Here is a 22,606-nt window from a genome sequence, read left to right as displayed (position 1 = left end):
TCAGTAGACTCCCACGACCCCTTCCAGTGGCGCAATCATCTCTTCCAAGAAGTGCAGCTACTTATTTGCAATAAGCGACAACACACAAGAAACCACAAAGAATCTGCAGACGCGAGACTCCCTGACCTGTGGATACACAGCCATCTCCAATAAGTCTACATTTAAACTAAAACTTCTCCTGTTGAGCAACCATAATGTGGAATTATGTTAGCAAGACCTTATGCATTCCCACAAATTTTCTCCCAATAAAAAAACTGTTATCAAAGGATTGTCACCCCCCAGACATACAGCACTGCGGGGGGAAAAAGGAGCCCAGACAGCCCTTGGGAGTTGACCTCTGGCCACACACCTGGGGTCAGTGGGGATCTATGTTGACTTTATCTGTGTGCCCTTTAAGGAGGCCTCTTGCTTAAAATAACTAAGGAGCCACTAAATTATACTTACTTGTAATGCTGCATTAATGGATTCTTCTACAAAGGCTGAAATACATGGGCTTTTGTCCTTCATGACCCTAATGTTAACTACAATGAACCTTCTGAATCTCTACCGATTTCGGGTTAACTCCATTTTGGAGAAAGAATGAGTACTATCAGTAGCCTTTATGAGCATTAATTAAAAATCAGTACAGACAGAATAGTCATATATTTAAAACTAGTCATTAAGAAATAAAAGAATATCCTTGGTATAAGCTGAAAAATTATTAAAGATTCTGTTTCATAAAGTGATAGAATCACAATTTCTAACCATAATTTTCTTAACCAAAATATCGTTGTACTTAGTTTTGTTGTGTTTCTGAAATAATTTATTTTCTGATTTCTCCTGAAATCTACTACCTTTTCCAACAACAACAACAAAAATCTAATTTTATTTTAGTTCAGAAAAAGAGCAGCATTTTTACACATATCTGTTTTGTTCCTACAGTTCATGATCTGAAGCAGAAGACAGTCCTTCTACACATTTCTTTCCTTCTCTGATGGATGGCTGATATACAGCGTGTTGTTTCAAAAATTTAAAAATAACTGAAAAGATTATACTGGTTAACTACATCACAATTTTATTTATTGATTTATTTATTATTTATTTATTTTCGAGATGGCCTCTGGCTCTATCGCCCAGGCTGGACTGCAGCAGCGTGATCTCAGCTCACTGCAGCCTCCGCCTCATGGGTTCAAGCGATTCTCCTGCCTCAGCCTCCCAAATAGCTGGGATTACAGGCGCCCGCCACCATGCCTGACTAATTTTTGTATTTTTGGTAGAGACGAGGTTTCACCATGTTGGCCAGGCTAGTCTTGAACTCCTGACTCAAATGATTCGTCTGCCTTGGCCTCCCAAAGTGCTGGGATTATAGGGGTGAGCAATTGCACCTGGCTGACGATATAATTTAAATAAAAAGATTTTCTTTTCAATGAAGTAACTAAAAAAGTTCAAGTCTTTATTTATTAAGCAGGAGTATTTTCTGAATTGTTAACACAGTGCCTGGCAATATTAGATCCTCAAAAAGTATTTTTGGTCAGGCATGGTGGTTCACGCCTGTAATCCTGACACTTTGAGAGGCTCAGGTGGGAGGATGGATTGAGCCCAGGAGTTCAAGACCAGCCTGGGCAATATGGCAAAGCCCCATCTCTACAAAAAACAAACAAAAATTAGCCAGGTGTGGTGGTGCACAACTGTGGTCCCAATTACTTAGGGGGCTGAGGTGGGAGGATCTCTTGAGTCCAGGAGGTCGAGGCTACAGTAAGCCATGTGCGCCACTGTACTCCAGCCTAAGCAACAGAGCCACACCCTGTCTCAAAAAAATAATTAATATTTAAAAAAACAGATGAGTAAAGATGGAGGACAATTAGAAAATAGGAAACAAACAACAAAAAATTGCTCAGAAATTAGGCCTTTTCTGTTTCTTCCCTTTTCTTTGGATGTGAGGGACAGAATTGTTTATATCAAATGGCCATGCTGATAATTATACAAATGTAACTCTAAGATGATGCATGAGGATAAATGGCCCGGTATCAATGTCAAGTGACCGAGGGGAAAGGAGAGAGGGGGTGGGGGGAGAGAGACACACACACTATATAATGAAAATAGATCGTGCTGCTACCATTGGAATTTCTATTTGCTTGACTTAGTAGAGATGGAATCTCCTGGGATTTCTTTGGGGTAGTTGGCAACCTGCACCACTGTGACTGCATTCCTGGTCAGCAGGGATGCTCTGGGGTTGATGGTGTGTGCTCTTAGAGTATATTTCTCTCTCATGGTAGCTGATCAACCCTACAGCGTGGACTCTCTTGAGTGCCTGTTACTGTACGAAAGGACTGAAACAGCGAGGTTCATTCGACTCAGCAACCTTTGCTAAGAGTCACAAGGACACCCAGGTGACCAGGACCCAGTCCCTGCTAAGAGCTTCCTACAAGGACACCAGGTGACCAGGACCCGGTCCCTGCTTGTAGAGGGCAGACTACATAAAGCAGACCCTTTGGACATTCAGGTCAAAGTCATTTTTTTGTTGTATTTTTGTATTTTTGTTTTTTTTTTGAGACGGAGTCTCGCTGTGTCACCCAGGCTGAAGTGTGAAGTGTAATGGCACAATCTCTGCTCACTGCAACCTCTGCCTCCTGGCCTCAAGTGATTCTCCTGCTTCAGTCTCCTGAGTAGCTGGGATTACAGGCACCCACCACCATGGCCAGGTAATTTTTGAATTTTTAGTAGAGACAGGGTTTTGCCATGTTGGCCGGGCTGGTCTCAAACTCCTGACCTCAGGTGATCCACCCGCCTTGGCCTCCCAAAGTACGAGGATTACAGGTGTGAGACAACGCGCCCGGCCAAAAAATGTTTTGCTTTCTTTACTTTTTACATCAAAAGAACGAACAGAATAAATTCCTAAATTATGAGTTTCTAAGACATGAGTCATGTTCAATTACTATAAAAATTACCACACTGTGTTTGCATATTGTGACAGTACTACACAGCTCAAGCTATGCCAATTATTTCAGTGGCCTTGAATGACTGAACAAGCACAATTATTTCTCTTCTTTTGTAAAGAAGACTATAAATTTTTTTAATGGTAGAAAGCCTGTTACTGATCAAATTTCTATTCGTTTTTAAAAATTTACTTAAAATATTTTCAACATAGAAGGAAAAAGTCCTCCACTTCTAATACTGCTTCCAGAGGTAACCTCTGCAAATAATTTTTATGTAATTATTAAATTACATAAATAAAAATTACTCACAGGTAATTTTTGATTCCTATATAAACAATGTGCTTATCTAATGTGTATATATAGATATATGTATATATATATATTTTTTGAGACAGAGTCTCGCTTTGTCACCCAGGCTGGAGTGCAGTGGCGCGATCTCGGCTCACTGCAAGCTCTACCTCCCGGGTTCAAGCCATTCTCCTGCCTCAGCCTCCCGAGTAGCTGGGACTACAGGCGCCCACCACCACGCCTGGCTAATTTTTTGTATTTTTAGTAGAGACAGGATTTCACCGTGTGTTAGCCAGGATGGTCTCGATCTCTTGACCTCGTGATCTGCCTGCCTCGACCTTCCAAAGTGCTGGGATTACAGGCATGAGCCACGACGCCCGGCCCGTCTAATATATATTTCTATAGTTATATACAGAAATTGGATAGTTCCACACGCACAGTTCTGGAGTTTGACTTTTAGAAAGATTAATACTTAAAATCAGTAATTAGGCCAGGCACAGTGGCCCACATTTGCAATCCCTGCACTTTGGGAAGCCAAGGTGGGAGGATCGCTTGAGGCCAGGAGTTCGAGACCACCCTGGGCAACATAGCAAGACCCTGTCTGTACTTAAAAAAAAAAAAATCAGTAATTAGGGTAATTTCTAAATAAGGAAAGGCACTGGAGAGACACATTGAAGAAGAGTTGTGTCACTGGGACATTCTTTTTGTAAAGTCAAGGAGCCTGGTTCTTGAAAAATGAGAGATTAAGGGAGTTCTTTTAGAGGGAAAGAAAAATGAAAGTGAAGCAGGAGGCCCTGACTGGCCAGATGGAGACAAAAGAAAATAAGTTCTCCAACTTTCTCACAGTGCTTTGAGCGTAAGTTTAAGAAATCAGGTATCACAAAGGACTAACAGTTTTAAGTTAAAAGACTAGAATGCATTTGAGAAGTCTTTTCCCCAGATAACTGTTTTATCTTTATTTGTTCTAGGGACATCATCTCCTTGGTTACTCTCACCTGTGGTTACCAGGTTCCTCCTGACCCATGACTGTTGATCAGCTACTTGGTTTCTCAATCACTTACATGCTTTGTTTTTATTTATTACCAAGATACAGAAACTGCCTCCCCCCACCCCAGGTATTACATTACTTCCATTTCATTCTTCATATTTTCAGACAACATCCTGCTCCTGTGCCTAGAAGACAGGCGCGCCAGGCTTGGCTGAGTCCTGCAGCCCCAGCCATTTCTCTCCACGGTCCTCGGGGTGTTGGCGTCATTCTCAGGCTTGCTGACCCATGTGAGCAGTTACGGGCCAAATATCCACATCTCCTGAGATCCAGTGTAAGAAAGAATGTCTTCTTTGGTAGCACCTTTTTCTTTTGTCTTGATTCTTTTATCTATTTTCAAAGTAATAAATTGGTGCCCTGGCAACTCCAACAGTGACACTTCTGAGGGAGGCATTTAACATGTAGAAAATGTAGCTATAGATATAGCCAGGCTCAAGGAAGGTTTCTGAGGAAGTGAATTTCTTGTATTTCAGGACCTCATTTATAACTTGTGTTTGTTAAGTTCTGACCATACTCCAGGCACCATGCTAAGCACGTTGTATGCACCATATCTCATTTAATCCCAAGAACCCTGCGAGGTCAGGGTTATTGTTATTTACATTATCCCCATTTTGCTGATTAGAAAAATGAGAGATTTCCAAAATGATACAAATACAGTAACTACTTGAGCTTTTTTCTTAAAAATAACAGGCTTGCTACTCTTTCACGGCCAGCTATAATACACAGATTATTTGTACCTATCTGAAAAGTGTAAATGGTCACCATTATGCAACGAAGTAACCAATTTAGTCAAAGTAACATATTTAGTCAAAAATTTAAAAAAAACAATCATAATTATGTCAGAAATGTGCTTTGGTAACTCTCTAGTGGGTTGGCAAAATCCAATACAGACAATTCTAAAACAATGCCACTATTGATCGAGTAGCTGGTTTCTCTGTCACTTATATGCTTCATTTTTATTCATTACCAGAAAGATAACAGAAAGGCCAAGACTACAAGGGTATAAACTTATTTGTGGCCGGGCACCGTGGCTCACGCCTGTAATCCCAGCACTTTGGGAGGCTGAGGTGGGCAGATCACGAGGTCAAGAAATCGAGACCATCCTGGCCAACATGGTAAAACTCCATCTCTACTAAAAATACACAAATTAGCCGGGCATGGTGGCAGGTGCCTGTAATCCCAGCTACTCGGGAGGCTGAGGCAGGAGAATCTCTTGAACCTGGGATGCAGAGGTTGCAGTGAGCCGAGATGGCACCACTGCACTCCAGCCTGGGTGACAAGAGTGAGACTACGTCTCAAAAAAAAAAAAAAATTGCATTTCATTCTTCGTATTTGGAGAACGATGGAGATTCTTCCCTGCCTTTCCTTATTTCACTGTAATGATCACACCTGAGCCTTTCAACAACACTGTGAGACAAGTGAGACGGGAGAGACTTGCCCATTCCCATCTACAGGTGCAGAAACAGCCTCCAGGCAGTCATGCGAGTTTCCCTGAGCCCATTAGGAAGGAGAACTGCAAGTGCAAAGGTTCTACTGGGGACCCAAAGTCTGAGGGGCAATGGGAACCAGATCAAGACTTTGAGGTGTGGGGGAAAGCATTATTGGGAGACAGGGGACTCTACCCTATACGAACTGCATCTTGCTGGGTGAGTTACTTCACTGAGACTTCTTTTGTTTTTTTTTTGATTGTGATTGTCAAAGGTCAGCCCTCGTTCTTTATAACTACAGCATGAGTATAACAATATATTATGGAGTCACTTCAAAATTCAAATGAGATGAAGGACCCTAGTTTAGAGTTTAATACACAGTACCCATTGTTGTTATTTTATTATAGAATTGATAATTGCCTGGATTAAAGGAGAGTTGTAAATTATTTAAGATAGAAATAGGAAAAGATAGCTTAAACCAAAAAAAAAAAATCTTCTATATCTAATTATGTATTTATTTTATGGGAAAAAAAGGTTTCATTAGTATTATGAGATTATTCCCTAATTTTTCTGGGTCTACAATTTTACAAGTCACGCTTTCTGTAGTTCTTATTTATGGCAATCAAATGTTAAGCTAAACTAATAGCCAAGACCTAAAGTATTTAAATGAACAGGGGTAGCTTGATTGAGGTCAGATAAGGCTGTAAGAGAGAAAGCTTCAGAAGCGTGACTATAAACTCAAAACAGGTGTGATTCTAAATGGCCCTTCAGTCCTTAGGAGATAAAAGACTACCAACTCTTGTGCAGCCAAAGAAGATGCTGGGAAGAGCAGAAGCACAAGTTCCATTCCTCACGTGTCATGTTCCCACCTAGAGTTTTTGCAACATACTCATTCATCAGCCGTTTGACTGACAGGTAGCACACCAAGAAAATCTCCACTAGGTGTGGAAAACAAATCAATTTAATAATATATTTTATTGTTTGGAAACTCAATATTAAGTAATTAAATTCTGGTTTCTGAGAAATTTCAACATCCCTTGAAAATCAACTGTGATGTTGTGGGTTGGGTTTTATGTCAAGGTCCTACTGGCAAGGAAATCATCATTCTGTAGTCCCTTTAAGGAGAAGCTGGAGGAGATGGGAAGAGGAGGGAGCAGGAAGGAGGGGGTGGGGAGGATGGACACTGCTTTCACTTAGCCGATCTGGTCTTTCTCTTCAAGGAGCTTGTTGTCAAAGGCGCAGCTGCCTAGACCTTGCTTGCTGTGCCATGTCATTTAGCATTTCCCTTTTGCTTTCACCTCTCTCCCTCACAACTAGACCCTTGCCCCTCCTGACCCTGGGAAAGCTCCTGCCCAGAGATAATAAGCTGTGTAGTAGAAAAACATAAGACAGGGAAATTATTACTATTTTTGAGACAGTCTCTGTCACCCAGGCTGGGGTGCAGTGGCAAGATCTCAGCTCACTGCAACCTCTGCCTCCCAGGTTCAAGTAATTCTCCTGCCTCAGCCTCCCAAGTAGCTGGGATTACTGGCGTGTGCCACCATGCCTGGCTAATTTTTTTTTTTTGCATTTTTAGTAGAGGCAGCGTTTCACCATGTTGGCCAGGCTGGTCTGGAACTCCTGACCTCAGGTGATCTGCACACCGCAGCCTCCCAAAGTGCTGGGATTACAGGTGTGAGCCACTGCGCCCAGCCCAAGTCAGGGAAATTACATCCATTATTTAAACTTCCCCTTTATGGTTTTCTTGGGACAGTGGCAAAGGAAGAGTTTGGAGATGGGAGAGTCACCTCATCAGTGCTCATCACTACCCTGAAACTCGGCTGGCCAAGACTGGCTGAAGTAGGAAAGAATTCAGGACTACCTTGTGACGTAATTAAACTATTTTAAATACCAGAGGCCTACATTGTTCTGTAATGTTTCTTAGGTGATCCAGTCCAGATACCAGCTGAATGCTCAGGACTTCAGACTGGGTCTAGAAGTGGCTTACTGTATATTATGGACTGAATGGCATCCCCTCAAAACCCCTATATTGACGTCCTAATCCCCCAATACGACTACATTTGGAGACAGGAGGTTGAGGCTGTAGGGAGCCATGATCATGACACTGCACTCCATCCTGGGTGACAAAGCAAGACCCCATCTCAAAACAAAAACAAAAAACAACCCAAAAAGATCATAAGCATGTGGCCCTAATCCAATAGGACTGGGTGTCCCTAAAAGAAGAGGAAGAGATCACAGGGATGTTTGTGTACAGAGAAGACAACATAGAGGGAAGACGGCTGTCTGCAAGCCAAGAAGAGAGGCCTCAGCAGAAACCAGCCCTGCCAGCACCCTGATCTTGGACTTCCAGCCTCCAGAACTGTGAGAAAATAAAATAAACTTCTGTTGTTGAAGCTACCCAATCTATGGTCTTTTGTTATGGCAGCCCTAGCAGACTAATACACCTTACTTATGTGGACATTTCCTTTCTTCTATGTATGTTTTCCTCCTACTTTATCGCCTTCACTTCCTGGACTGAAAGACTCCTAACTATGCTACTTGCAAAGGCTTCTATACACAGAACACTCTTTTTCTAACTGCAAGGGCAGAGGCAGACAACAATGAAAGGACCAGGTGGGCACAGCTGTCCCTCTTCCTCTGCCCTCTCCTGGGTTTCTCCTCCATCCTCTCACTGGCTGTCCAGATGCCCCCAACACTGCTGGGACTCCGCAGCTGCCCTTCTTCGTCTGGATTATGCCGCAAGCACAAGTGGGAGAAAAAACCGTGGACCAAACGTCCTCAAATCGTTCACAAATCACTTCTCTTTCTTTCTGTTTCTCATAAGCACATACACAGTACATTAAAAATACAGAGAAACACTACGAGACCAATATGATTTTTTTTTCTTTTTTGGGACAGAGTCCCACTCTGTTGTCCAGGCTGGAGTGCAATGGCGCAATCTCGGCTCACTAAAATCTCCACCTCCCAGGTTCAAGCAATTCTCCTGCCTCAGCCTCCCGAGTGGCTGTGATTTACAGATGTGCACCACCACGCCCAGCTATTTTTTTTGTATTTTAAGTAGAGATGGGGTTTCACCATGTTGGCCAGGCTGGTCTTGAACTCCTGACCTCAGGTGAACCGCCCACCTCGGCTCCCCAAAGTCCTGGGATTACAGGTGTGAGCCACCATGTCTGGCCTAATTTCTTTTTTTTTTTAATTTAATTTTTACCGAAGTAAATCATGTGCTGGCTTAAGAGATCACACTGCTCTTCAGGGCTTACTATACTACATGACTGTTCCCATGGCCGGGCGAAGTGGCTCATGCCAGTAATCCCAGCACTTTGGGAGGCCGAGGCGGGCAGATCACATGAGGTCGGGAGTTCGAGACCAGCCTGACCAACATGGTGAAACCCCGTCTCTACTAAAAATACAAAATTAGCTGGGCGTGGTGGTGCATGCCTGTAATCCCAGCTACTTGAGAGGATGAGGCAGGAGAATTGCTTGAATCCGGGAGGCAGAGGTTGCGGTGAGCCGCGATCATGCCATCGCACTCCAGCGGTGAGCCAAGATCATGCCATTGCACTCCAGCCTGGGCAACAAGAGTGAAACTCCATCTCAAAACAAAACAAACAAACAAACAAACAAAACACAAAAAAACCTGTTCCCTGCCCCCCACTGCCCTGCCCCCAGTGGCATTCCCACTCCTGAAAGGCAGCCACTGTCAACACTCAGTGGTGTCTTTTTGCCTTTCGCTGCTGTCCTGGTCTTGCCGTTCAGATGTTACCCACTGGATTTCTAATATCAACAATGGGGACTTGGCTCCTTCACATCCTACTACCGCTACTCCCCACTCCCCCTCCAGCTCCCAGATATCGAGCTGTCATGACTTTTGGTTAGATCAGGATTTATCAGAGCTATGTAACCATTCACAGCAAGGCCATCTGATTTATTAATTACACTCCTGTTCTTCTGCAGCTTGTTTCTGCTGGAATCTCCTATCTTTGTTGCTCATCTTTCTATGGAGCTGTCAATCACATACCACCACGCTGGCTGAACTGTAAGTCAGCTTTCAGTATGTTCACGTATAGGCTCAGTCTTTCATGGAGCCATCCTCCTGGCACCCTTCATCCCGCAGGCCTATTGAACAAAACACTTAGTGGGCTCTTTCTTGACCATAATCCTGGGGATTCCCTGCACCTCTGCATTGTGGTAGTTTCCATTCCTGGAGCCACACTGTGGCGGCGACTCCCGGTGAGTCCCTCCTGGAGTGCAGGTGAGGCCTGTGACTTGCTTCTCACCAGGAGAATATGGCACGAGTGACAGTGAAGGGACATCACTCCATCTAACAGATTCTAGAGAAAACCGATCCCCCTTGCTGGCTTTCAAGAAATAAGCTGCCATGTTGTGAGAGGACGAAGGAGAAGGTCTCATGGCAAAACCCCACATGGCCTCTGGGACCTGGGTGTGGCCTCCAGCTGACAGCCAGCAAAAAGCTGGGCCCTCAGTCCTACAACTCCAAGGAATGGAATTCTGCCAAATGAGCTTTGATGAGGAACCCAGGCCTCAGATGATACAATTTTCGCAGTCTGAAGCAGAGAACCCAGCTAAGCTGACCCAGAGAAATGGAAGATAATACATGTGAGTTGTTTTAAGCCACTAAATGTGTGCTCATTTGTTATGCAGCAGAGAAAAGAGAAAATTAATATTCTTCTGTGGTTTACCTGCTCATTTACTTGCAATTCTCCTACCTCATCCTCCCGAGTGAGTAGCTAGGGCTACAGGCCACCACAGCTGGCTAATTTTCTTCTTTTATTTCTTTGTAGACACGGGGTCTCCGTATGTTGCCCAGGCTGGGCTCAAGCAATCCTCCTGCCTCTGCTTGCTCATTTGAGTGAAATAATCCTCTAGTGGCTTCTTGAGAAAAATGGCGCTGGGGGTAGATTTTTCTAAAATGTCTGGCTTCGTCATTATTCTTATCATAGTTCACGAATGGTTTAGCTGGGTATATTATTTTTCTTGAATTTTTTTTTTTTTTTTTTGAGACAGAGTCTTGCTCTGTCGCCCAGGCTGGAGTACAGTGGCGTGATCTTGGCTCACTGCAAGCTCCGCCTCCCGGGTTCACGCCATTCTCCTGCCTCAGCCTCTCCAGAGTAGCTGGGACTACAGGCGCCCGTCACCACGCCTGGCTAATTTTTTGTATTTTTAGTAGAGACGGGGTTTCACTGTGGTCTCGATCTCCTGACCTCGTGCTCTGCCCGCCTCGGCCTCCCAAAGTGCTGGGACTACAAGCGTGAGCCACCGCGCCTGGCCATTTTCCTTGAAATTTGAAGATATTGCTCCATTGTAATCTAGCTTCCAGTATTACTGTTTTTTTTTTTTTTTTGATAACTTTTACTTTTTTTTTCTTTTGAGACACAGTTTCACTCTGCCACCCAGGCTGAAGTATAGTGGCGTGATCTTGGCTCACTGCAACTTCTACCTCTCAAGTCTAAGCAATTCTCATGCCTCAGCTTCCCAAGTGGCTAGGATTACAGGTTTTTCAGCCCAAGAGAAAAACCATCCCCCTTGCTGGCTTTTAAGAAATAAGCGAATTTTTGTGCTATTAATAGAGATGGGGTTTCATCAGGTTGACCGGGCTGGGCTTGAACTCCTGACCTCAGGTGATCCACCTGCCTTGGCCTCCCAAAGTGCTGGGATTACAGGCATGAGCCACCGCACCCAGCCCAGTATTACTGTTGAAAAGTCTGATGCCATTCGGGTTCCAGATTATTTGCATGTTTTGTTTTTTCCCCCTCTGAAAGCTTTTGGTATACTCTTTTTGACTCTACTGTTCTTTTTACTATTATGATGAAGTGCATTGGTGTGAGTCCATACATTTATTTTGCTTACTCTTTTGATTTGGGAGTCCTTCAGTTCTAGGAGAGAAAATTTTGGGCGGAATGCTGAGGATTATTTCTCTGATAATTTCTTCCCTTCTGGTTTCTTCTTTCTTATTGGAATTCCCATTAGTTAGATGTTAGGTCTCTTGGACTGACCCTCTAACTTTGAAACTTTTTCCTCGTTATTCTACTTTTCACAACTTTATTTTGGATGAAATTGTATTATTTAAAACTTTTATTGAGGCAAATGACATACAATACACTGTACATGTGAAAGTGTAAAGCTTACTGTATGTTATTACAAAAAAGCTGCTATGAACATTCATGCACAGATCTTTATATGGACATATACTACATTTCTTTTGGGTAAATATTTAGAAATAGAATGTCTTGACTATAGGGCAGGTGCACTTTAACTTTTTAAGAAATGACCCCAAATTGTTTTCCAAGGGGGTGGTACTGTTATATATTCCTACCAGCAGTGTATGAGGGTTCCAGTTGTTCCACATCCTTGCCAACATTTGGTATGGTCAGTCTTTTTTTTTTTTTTTTTTTTAGACAGAGTATCACTCTGTCACCCAGGCTGGAGTGCAGTGGTACAATCTTGGCTCACTGCAACCTCTGTTTCCTGGGTTCAAGCAATTCTCGGGCCTCAGCCTCCCAAGTAGCTGGGATTACAGGCGTGTGCCACCACGCCCGATTAATTTTTTGTATTTTTAGTAGAGTTGGGGTTTCACCATGTTGCCCAGGCTGGTCTTGAACTCCTGACCTCAAGTGATCCACCTGCCTCAGCCTCCCAAAGTGATGCAATTACAGCCGTGAGCCACCACGCCCAGCCCAATCTTTTTTTTTTCTTTGGGACAGGGTCTCGCTCTGTCTTGCAGGCTGGAGTGCAGTGGTGCAATCACAGCTTACTGCAGCCTCGACCCGGGCTCGAGCAATCCTCCCACCTCATCCTCCCGAGTGAGCAGCTAGGACTACAGGCCACCACAACTGGCTAATTTTCTTTTTCTCTTATTGTAGACACAGAGTCTTCCTATGTTGTCCAGGCTGGGCTCAAGCGATCCTCCTGCCTCTGCCTGCCAAAGTGTTGGGATTACAGGCATGAGCCACTGTGCTCAGCTGGTCAATCTTTTTAATTGTAGACATTCTAATAGCTATGTAGTGGTATTCACTGTGGTTTAAATTTCCATTTCCCTAATGCCTGTGATGGTAAGCATATTTTCATGTATTTTCTTGGGTGAAATGTGTGTTCAAATCTTTCAGTCATCTTTTAAAAGGGTTATTTTCTCATTGAGTTTTGAGTTTTAGTATTCCATATACAAATCCTTATATCAAATAGATAACTTGCAAATATTTTTTCCCACTCTGTATCTTATTTCCAAATATTTGGAGTGTTTCCAGATGTCTTTCAGTGTTGATTTCTAATTTAATCCCACTGTGGTTAGAGAACATATTTTGTATGATTTGAGCCCTTACAAATTTATTAAGACATTTTGTGACTCAGAATATGGTCTATTTTGGCAAATGTTCTGTGTACGTTTGAAAAGAATGCGTAATCTGCTGTTGTTGGGTGGAGTCAAGTTGAATTGCAGCATTGTTTAAGTCTTCTAAATCCTGATTGATTTTTACCCTACTTCTTCTGAGAGGGGTTTAAAAAATTCTGACTATATTTGTGGATTTTCTATTTTTCCCTGTAAATTTATCATTTTTTTTCTTCATTTATGTTGACGTTCTGTTATTATATGCTTAAACACTTAGAACTGCTATGTCCTATTCGTGAAATGGCCCCTTTGTCATAAATGAAACAAACCTCTTTTACAACCTTGGTACTACTCTTTGCTCTAGTTCTATTTTGATATTGATATACCAATTCAATTTTCTTTTGATTAGTGTTAGCGCTTTTCCATCCTTCTACCTTTAACCTACTTATGTCTTTATATTTAAAACGGGTTTCTTGTTGATAATAATAGTCGGCTCTTGCATTTGTAGCCAATCTGACATTCTTTGCATTTTAATTAGTGTATTTAGAACATTTATATCTAGTGTGATTATCGATATAGTTGAGTTTAAATCTATTATTTTGCTATTCTTTTTCTTATTGTCCTATCTGTTCTTTGTTCCTTTTTCCCTTTTCTGCTTTCTTTGGATTATTTTTAATGATTTCCTTTTATCTACTTTATAGATAACTATATATTAACTTTGTTAACTATAACAAGGTTACAATTCTTAACTATAACGTTGTTGAATTACTGAAATGGTTACCTTACATTTATAGCACAGTCCTGTGTTGCTTAAAGACGGGTACATTCTGAGAAATGCATCTTTGGGTGATTTTGTCACTGTGTGAACATCATAGAGTGTACTTGCAAACCTAGGTGGTATAGCCTCCTACACACCCAGGCTGTATGGTACAGCCTACTGCACCAAGGCTACAAGCCTGCATAGCATGTTATTGTTCTGAATACAGAAGGTGGCTGTAACAGAATGGTAAGTATTTATACATGTAAACATACAATAGAAAGGGTACAGTAAAAAATACAGTATTATAATCTGATGGAACTCCTGTTGTATATACATGGTTTGTTTTTGACCAAAACATCATTATGCAGCACATGGCTATATATACATTTTACTTTGCACAGTCTACCTTCACATATAATTATACTACTACACCACATATAGTTATACTACCTCACATATAGTCTAAGAATTTTACAAAAGCATGCTTCCATTTCTCTCCTCTTAGACTTTGTGTTATTGTTGCCATATATTTAGCTTCTAAATGTTTTTAATGCTATACTACATTTCTATTATTTTTGCTTTATGCAGTAATTACTGTATACAGTAATAGCTTTTAAGATAGTAAGAACAAGTCTTTCTATCCATGTGGTTACTATTTTTGGTGTTCTTCATTCCTTTGGGTAGATTCAGGTTTCCAACTGGTATCATTTTCTTTCTGCCAGCAGGACTTTCTGTAACATTTTTTGTACTTCAGGTTAGCTAGTGATTAATTTTTTCAGCTTTTACGTGTCTAAAATAGCCTTTATTTCAGCTTTGTTTTGGAAAGATATTTTAACTAGGTAAAAAACTCTAGGCTGTGAATTTTCTTTCACTGCTTTAAAAATATTGACCCACCGCCTTCTAGTTTGTGTTGTTTCCAACAAGAAATCATCAGCCAATTTATCTTTGTTCCTCTCTACATAATGTGTCATTTATCCTCTCTTTTTAAAATGATTTTCTCATTTTTTGAATGTATGAGTTTATAGTTTCTATCAAATTTGAAAACGTTTTGCCCATTATTTCCTCAAATATTTTTCAGTTCCTTTTTTCCACTCCTGCGGGACTCTAGTTTTATATATTTTTGGCTACTTAAAATGATCCCAAAGCTCAATGTTGCTCTCTTGCTTCTTTTCAGCCTTTTTCTGTTTCATTTCAGATAGTTTCCACTGCATGTCTTTAAGTTAACTAAGCTTTTCTTTTGCAATGTCTAATCTGCTATTAATTAAGAGTATTTTTTTTTTTAATCATTTCAGGCACTGCAGTTTTCATCTCTTCAGTTTGATTTATATCTTTGTTACATCTTCTTTGTCTCTATTTAACATGTTAAATCCTTCTTCTAGTTTCTTAAACATGCAAACTACAGTCACAACAACTACTTTAATGTCCGTGTCTATGAATTCTATCACCTGTATAATGGGTTAGTTTTGATTGACTTTTCTCATTTTAGGTGGTATTTTCCTAGATCTTTGCATGCCTGCTAATTTTGTATTGGATGTCTGGCAAGACCCTTCTTAGTATTCTAACCAGTGACCCTGCATTCAGAGGTTTTCACTCTAGCTCTTGGCAACAGGCACCTCTTCTTGGCTACTGTGTGGGAGGCAGGCACTGTTTCCTCATTCTTTCGGGTGATCCTTTCTCTGGTGATGGGTAGTTTTCTCACATCCACACTTTGATCAGTATGCACTTGCATACTCAAGGAGGACTCTGTACATCTGCAAAGCTCTCTCTCTCTATGCTGTTCTCTCCTCTCCGGTCCTCCACCTCTGCAAACTAGCTGCCTTGGTTTCCCTTGATGTATCCCCAGCTCTGTCTTCAACTCAGGGAGACAGTTGAGCTCTTTCTCCTGGATTCCTTCTCTCTACAGAGTAGCCGGGAAACTTTTTCTAGATAAGGACAATTACAGGACTCACTTTGTTTGTTCCCAATTTCTCAGGGGCCACTGTTTTTTGCTGCCTGGTGTCCAATGCCCTGAGTGATATATTTTTCATATACTTTGTCCAGTTTTTTACTTGTTTCAAGTGGGAGGGTAAAGTAAGACCCTGTTACTCTACCTTCTCTAGAATGCAGTGTGCTTTTAACATAACATACATAATGTTATTGTGTACTCTTTTTTTTTTTTTTTTTTGAGACAGAGTATCACTCTGTCATCCAGGCTGGAGTGCAGAGGAGGCACAATCTCCGCTCACTGCAACCTCTGTTCACTGCAACCTCCGTCCCCTGGGTTCAAGTGATCCTCCTGCCTCAGCCTCCCAAGTTGCTGGGATTACAGATGTGTGCCACCATGCCTGGCTAATTTTTGTATTTTTGGTAGAGACAGGGTTTCACCATGTTGCTCATGCTGATATCGAACTCCTGGGCTCAAGTGATCCGCCGCCTCAGCCTCCCAAAGTACTGGGATTCCAGGCGTGAGCCACCACACCTGGCCATATTGTGTACTTTTAACATCACATTATATATCAATGGGTGAGATTAATATTGTCTTATAAATATAAGTGTGAATTTTATAGGTTATGAAGATTTTTTAGGTTATTATTCAACCTGCATCTAATTAAAGTGTAACATTATGAGAAGCATTATATGATTACATATAATGACAGAATTCGATTTTCAGCTAAGTAGTTCAAGAATAAAATTAATAAATAAAGTCCAATGACACAGTAAAATGAGCTTAAAATGAAATTGCTTTCTAAACCTAGAACCAAAATTTCATTCATTTACTAATGTGTAAAATAAATACAGGAAAAATAATTTTTTTTTGGTATAAAAAGGTTTGCAGTCTTTAAAAGGGGCCATAAAAAATTCTGTACTAGCTGGGCGTGGTGGCTCACACCTGTAATCTCAGCACTTTGGGAGGCTGAGGTGAGTCAGGAGTTCAAGACTAGCCTGGCCAACATGGGGAAACCCCATCTCTACTAAAAATACAAAAATTAGCCAGGTGTGGTGGCGTGCGCCTGTAATCCCAGCTACTCAGGAGGCCAAGGCAGGAGAATTGCTTGAACCCAGGAGGCGGAGGTTGCAGTGAGCCAAGATCGTGCCATTGCACTCCAGCCTGGATGACAGGAGCGAGACTCCAACTCAAAAAAAAAAAAAAAAAAAAAATTCTGTACTTACAATGTTGCTTAATATTTACAATGTTTTAAAAGAAAGTTATCTGTAGAAAAGAAGAGGAAATAAGGCAACACACATTTTCTGTTTAGGTTTATAAATTGAGCAACAACAATAATAATAAAAAAAGAGGATTCTTTAGTTACTGCTCCGTTATCTGCCTTTTCCAAACAAAACAAATCCGTTTTCTCTGAACTTTTAATTTTTGGACAAGTCAGCTCCTTATTTCCTTGCTTTGCTACTGACACGAGTGGCCAGAACCATGTGAAGTTCAATGTGCTTCCCTGTGCTGCCCTCCCGGTGACCTTGGTGAATGAAAGCTTCCTATGATGGCACATTCTCAAATAAGTATGTGGTTCAAGCATCTGACAAGCGTCTGAGCAATTCTCTTGCACGTTGAAGTAGAGCGGTACGATCAGCCCATTAGTGATTTTTCTCACAGAAATCAAGCCAATAAAGCCTCATTTAAAAAGTATATAAAACACAAATTATCAATGTAGACGCACTTTATCACAGAAAACAGTTCTGCAGCACCCCTTATCTCCCGGCTTATTAGGGTGGTATCCAATTTTGACCAAAATTTCACTTTCACTTCTCCCTCTTTCTATCTCCATCCCCCCACACAACCATTGTACCAATTGTGATGTAATTTTCTATAAACCTAAAGTAAGTCTGGAGCTTACACAAAAGTTTAACCTCAAGCACATACACACCTACTAGACTTGGTAGGATTATAAACAACATTTATTTCATTTGCTGCTGTATTTTAGAGTTGACGCAAAGTGACCTGGAACAGGACTTAGAGTTTTCTAAATAAATGGACTGGCTGGCAGCTTCCAAACTAGTTGCTTCTCTTCCCTGTAGGCAGAGGGGATTTCCACAGGGAAAGAAAGAGGGTTGGCTATCTGCTTTAGGGAATGGCACGCCTGGCCCTTTTTATCTCATTCCCACAGTACTTGGGGATACTGGAAAAATAGTTCCCAATGAGGAAAAGGTTAGGGATTCCTGAGATGGTTTTGTATGTTTATTTTATTACCCAAACATTACACAAAACTCTTTTCTTCTAGATCAGGGGTTGACAAACTAAGACCCACACAGCAAATCTGGCCAGTTGCTTATTTTTATGAAGTTTTAGTGGAACACAGCCACAGGGTCATTCGTTTATATACTGAGTACGGCTGTTTTTGTGCTATAACGGCAGAGTTGAGTAGTTAGGACAGAGACCGTGTGGTCTGCAAGTCCTGATATATCTGCTATCTAGTCCATTAAAGAAATGTTTGTTGACCTCTGTTCTCAAAGACAATGTCACAAAAGAGTTTACTAAAAACCAAAAGACTTGAAGAACTTGAGAAGAATGTGGGTATTTTACAACTTTCCCTAAAGACAACAAAAACTAAACAGTAAAGTGCAGGTGGCAACTGAAAGAGAGAAGCTGGTTGGTGATGGTGTCCGAATCTGGATTAGAGGTTCAACAATATATGCATTTTCCAAAAGTGAAAGGTCAGCTATCAACCTGGTATGGTTTCAGTATTTTTGGGGACTTCTAAGGGAGAGTAACTCTCAGGTTGAAAAATATTTAAACATAAATTATAGTACTTCATAGTATTTTAACTTAGAATCTACTTTGTGGATTATCATTTGCCAAACATAATTTATAAAACCTAATTTGCAGATCCTAAATAGAAGCTATATGTGGAATCTAATTCTCCATGATCAGAAAAACACCTGAGTTCTTGGAAACGTAATGTATCTTGCACCAAAGGGCATGCATAACTGTGTGGTCCACTTGGGCCAGAGGTGGTATGTGTCAATTGAAACTTAAAAAAAAGACACCTTGCTGATGAAGAGTCAACACAGGTCCTCTGCGTCAACATAAAAGCACGTACTCATCAACATCTAAGAGGTAGTGTTTTACTGTGTGCTGGAATAGAAAAACATAGCTTCTATGGCATGTTCGGTGTCTCACTGGGACTCGTTGAGGGATCTATAATCTGAGAACTCTGAAATGGTGGCTGGGGTGATCGAGCACTTGGACCTGGCCCTCTGTCACATGGAGTTGTCTGGCAAGTAGCCCCAAAGGCACCGCTGAGCTCTGAGATGAGGGTCACCAGAGAGATCCCACCAGGGAAGTGATCCCTGGACAGGCTGGTAAACAGAACCAAGGACACCTGATGCTGACTACAGAAACACCGAGGCAAGCTGGAAGAACGAGCATTGCCACAGCAACATGGTTTAGCTAATAATGCAATGGGAGCACTTTCTTCTGATGAAAGTCAAAGTTGTATATCTAGCAGGGAGGACTGCAATAAGAAAATAACACAGTCAGAAATTTGGTCAAGGGTAAGGAGGGGTGAAGAGAAAAAGCACAGAGAATCCACTGTATGGATTCTGTATTTAGTTTTTGCCATGATCAGCCAGCATCCAGAGGTCCTCTGGCCCACTGAGCTATCAAGGGGGTACCTCACTTGTTTTTGACAATACCTTACCCTTCCTGACTGTACAACCTGGAGGATTAGGGAGGCCCCTATGCGGGGGGGGGGGGAGAGAGAGAGAGAGAGAGAGAGAGAGAAAGAGACAGAGAAGATAGTTTTGGGCCTTATGACTGCGGTCACTTTGGAATGAAGCCGTGGCTAAAAAATCATGAGGTTGAGGTGGCTGCACTTATGATATAAAATAAGTACTCACTGCATTCCATCCCTCTTGCCCCCTGGACCTGCCTTCCCTAGGCTCCCAGTCTGAATTCCTCATCTTTCACCAAGACTGCTCCAAATTATGATTGATGTGAGGACTGCAATAAAACGATACCATAGTTTTAGCTCTTTCCAAAAATGTAATGAAATCGGGCAAACTGGCACTAGTCTACAGAAAAGGAATCAAAGTGGGATCCCATGATCAATGCTTCCAAGAAACTGAGCCAAGTTCAAAAGAAATCAGGCTGTGCATGAGTACTGCTACTATTTTTAGGGATATTGATGAGTCCTCCAATGAATGTGTCATTGCTGACTGTGCTGAGTGTCAGAAAAATGGTAAAGTTCATGCCTACTGAAGAAAGCTCTGAAATTTACTAGCTTTCAAATACTCCCAAGTTTAACTGTCTTAAGTTGTAAGTAAATGATTTTTAAGTTAAAAAATGTATTCAATTCATATCAAAAAGTTTCTATTAAATTAGCTTTTGAAAAGTAATTGGGCTATGTATACTCAGAATATTTAGAGTCTCCTGAGATTAGTGGATGGAAACATTAAAAGCCTGAAAAAGTACTGAAAAAAAGAACAAAGGTCAGAGAGTGGGCTGGAAAGCATATGGATGTTGTAATTGAACCCTCGGTTCAAGCAGAATCTGACCCGCAGCAGCTACTTGGAGCTATGAGGAAATGCCTCAGCATTTGAAAGATCTGGCAGTGTTATTAACTATGTCCAAGAACAAAAAGTGAAAAACGATACTGGAAAATCCTGAGGTGTCTCCATCTCCATCACTGATAAGATCTTGGCTCAAGTTCCTCTTAATGGGTCACCAGACAAAAGGCTTCAGGCCCGCAAAATCACAATGTGGCTATTCCACTGCAGTGTGGTCAGGCGTGCATGCCCTTGTTGCTACATACAGGACCAGCAGAAACTTTTCTTTGTCATCTTTAGACTGAATCAAAACACACTGCTGTGATCAGATCTGCATTCTAGTTGTTACTTTGGTTTGTTTACCCAGAAGTCTCCTCCATTGCCAATGGCGTGAATCAGAATTGTGTTATTTGTTTGGCATTACTCATCTCTTTCATGTAGCCGTGCCTGAGAATAAATTTGTTATTCAAATGCTACTTTCAAGTCCTCTTGCTTCTCCCTTAGAGCCTCACTAAAAATCACAAATGTGCAATCAAGAATAACCACCCTCTGTTTACATGCACCAGAAGTCCACATGCATTACGTGAGACACATCAGAGTTCATTTGGCTGGTGTCCCCATGACATCGGCAGGGGAAGAAAATAAGAATTAATGGTAATGCCAAGCTGGCAGGCTGCCACCATGTTTCAATTCCTGGAGAAGAATGAACCATACAGCGAGGCAGGGTCACTGGGGTGGAGAAATTTCACTCTCTGGGTAGAGGAGATACACATTTGTATACATGGTTACCCATCTACATTTATGTTTAACACACAATATTATTTCTGGCACCTATTACTCATGAACGTAAAACAAATTGTGATTTAAAAAAATGATTAGCTGGCCACAGTGGCTCACACCTGTAATCCCAGCACTTTGGGAGGCCTAGGCGGGTGGATCACTTGAGGCCAGGAGTTCGAGACCAGCCTGACCAACATGGTAAAGCCTGGTCTCTACTAAAAATACAAAAATTAGCTGGGTGTGGTGGCGCACACCTGGAATCCCAGCTACACAGGAGGTTGAGGCACGATAATTGCTTGAACGTGGGAGGTGGAAGCTGTAGTGAGCTGAGACTGCACCACTGTACACCAGCCTGGGTGACAGAGCCAGACTCTGTCTCAATAAATAAATAAATAAATAAATAAATAAAAAGATTAAATAACCTATGATGTTTTTAACTGGTCAAACTAATATAACCTGATTTTATAATAATCAAATCGATGGCCGGGAGTGGTGGCTCATGAGGTCAGGAGTTCAAGACCAGCCTGACCAACATGGTGAAACCCCGTTTCTACTAAAAATACAAAAATTAGCCAGGCGTGGTGGTGCGCACCTATAATCCCAGCTACTCAGGAGGCTGAGGCAGGAGAATCCCTTAAACCTGGGAGGCAGAGGTTGCAGTGAGCCATGATTGCAACACTGCACTCCAGCCTGGGCTACAGAGCGAGACTCTGTCCCCCCCAAAAAAAAAAAATCAAATTGATACATTTTTAACACTTACTAATATGGACTACAGAGACCTACAAACTGCTTTAATGAGCTGAATATGAAAGGAAAATGATGAGTAACTCTAGGAATTTTGTGGGAATAAGATGAGAGCTTATCCTTAACAGGACCCAGGTTGGGGGTTCCTAAAGCATCAGCGAAAGGATGGCTCTTTGGAAGAACCAACAATACGCTACAGGACACTTTTTTTTTTTTTTTTTTGAGACGGAGTTTCGCTCTATTGCCCAGGCTGGAGTGCAGTGGTGCAATCTTGGCTCACTGCAAGCTCCGTCTCCCGGGTTCACGCCATTCTCTGCCTCAGCCTCCAGAGTAGCTGGGACTACAGGCGCCTGCCACCACGCCCGGCTAATTTTTTGTATTTTTAGTAGAGACGGGGTTTCACTGTGTTAGCCAGGATGGTCTCAATCTCCTGACCTTGTGATCCACCCGCCTCGGCCTCCCAAAGTGCTGGGATTACAGGTGTGAGCCACCACACCCGGCTAAAGGACACTTTTGCCATGGTTCTTTTTTTTTTTGAGACGGAGTCTTGCTCTGTCGCCCAGGCTGGAATGCAGTGGCGTGATCTCAGCTCACTTGCAAGCTCTGCCTCCTGGGTTCACACCATTCTCCTGCCTCAGCCTCCTGAGTAGCTGGGACTACAGGTGCCTGCCGCCACGCCAGGCTAATTTTTTTTTGTATTTTTAGTAGAGACAGGGTTTCACCATGTTAGCTAGAATGGTCTCGATCATCTGACCTCATGATCTGCCCGCCTCAGCCTCCCAAAGTGCTGGGATTACAGGCGTGAGCCACCGTGCCCAGCCTCCTGTG

The 22,606-nt window shown here is 41.9% G+C and overlaps 1 protein-coding gene across 8 annotated transcripts in view; it reads right to left on the bottom strand.

Moving 5' to 3' along the window:
• The window catches only part of MTHFD1L (methylenetetrahydrofolate dehydrogenase (NADP+ dependent) 1 like), a 240,498-nt gene that overhangs the window by 13,468 nt on the left and 204,424 nt on the right, over positions 1–22,606 (bottom strand). The window lies entirely within an intron of this gene.

Source organism: Pongo abelii, chromosome 5 (assembly GCF_028885655.2).
Source record: "Pongo abelii isolate AG06213 chromosome 5, NHGRI_mPonAbe1-v2.0_pri, whole genome shotgun sequence".
NCBI lineage: Eukaryota > Metazoa > Chordata > Mammalia > Primates > Hominidae > Pongo > Pongo abelii.
The sequence above is the reverse complement of the archived record's forward strand: the minus strand, read 5'-3'. Positions and strand labels throughout refer to the sequence as shown.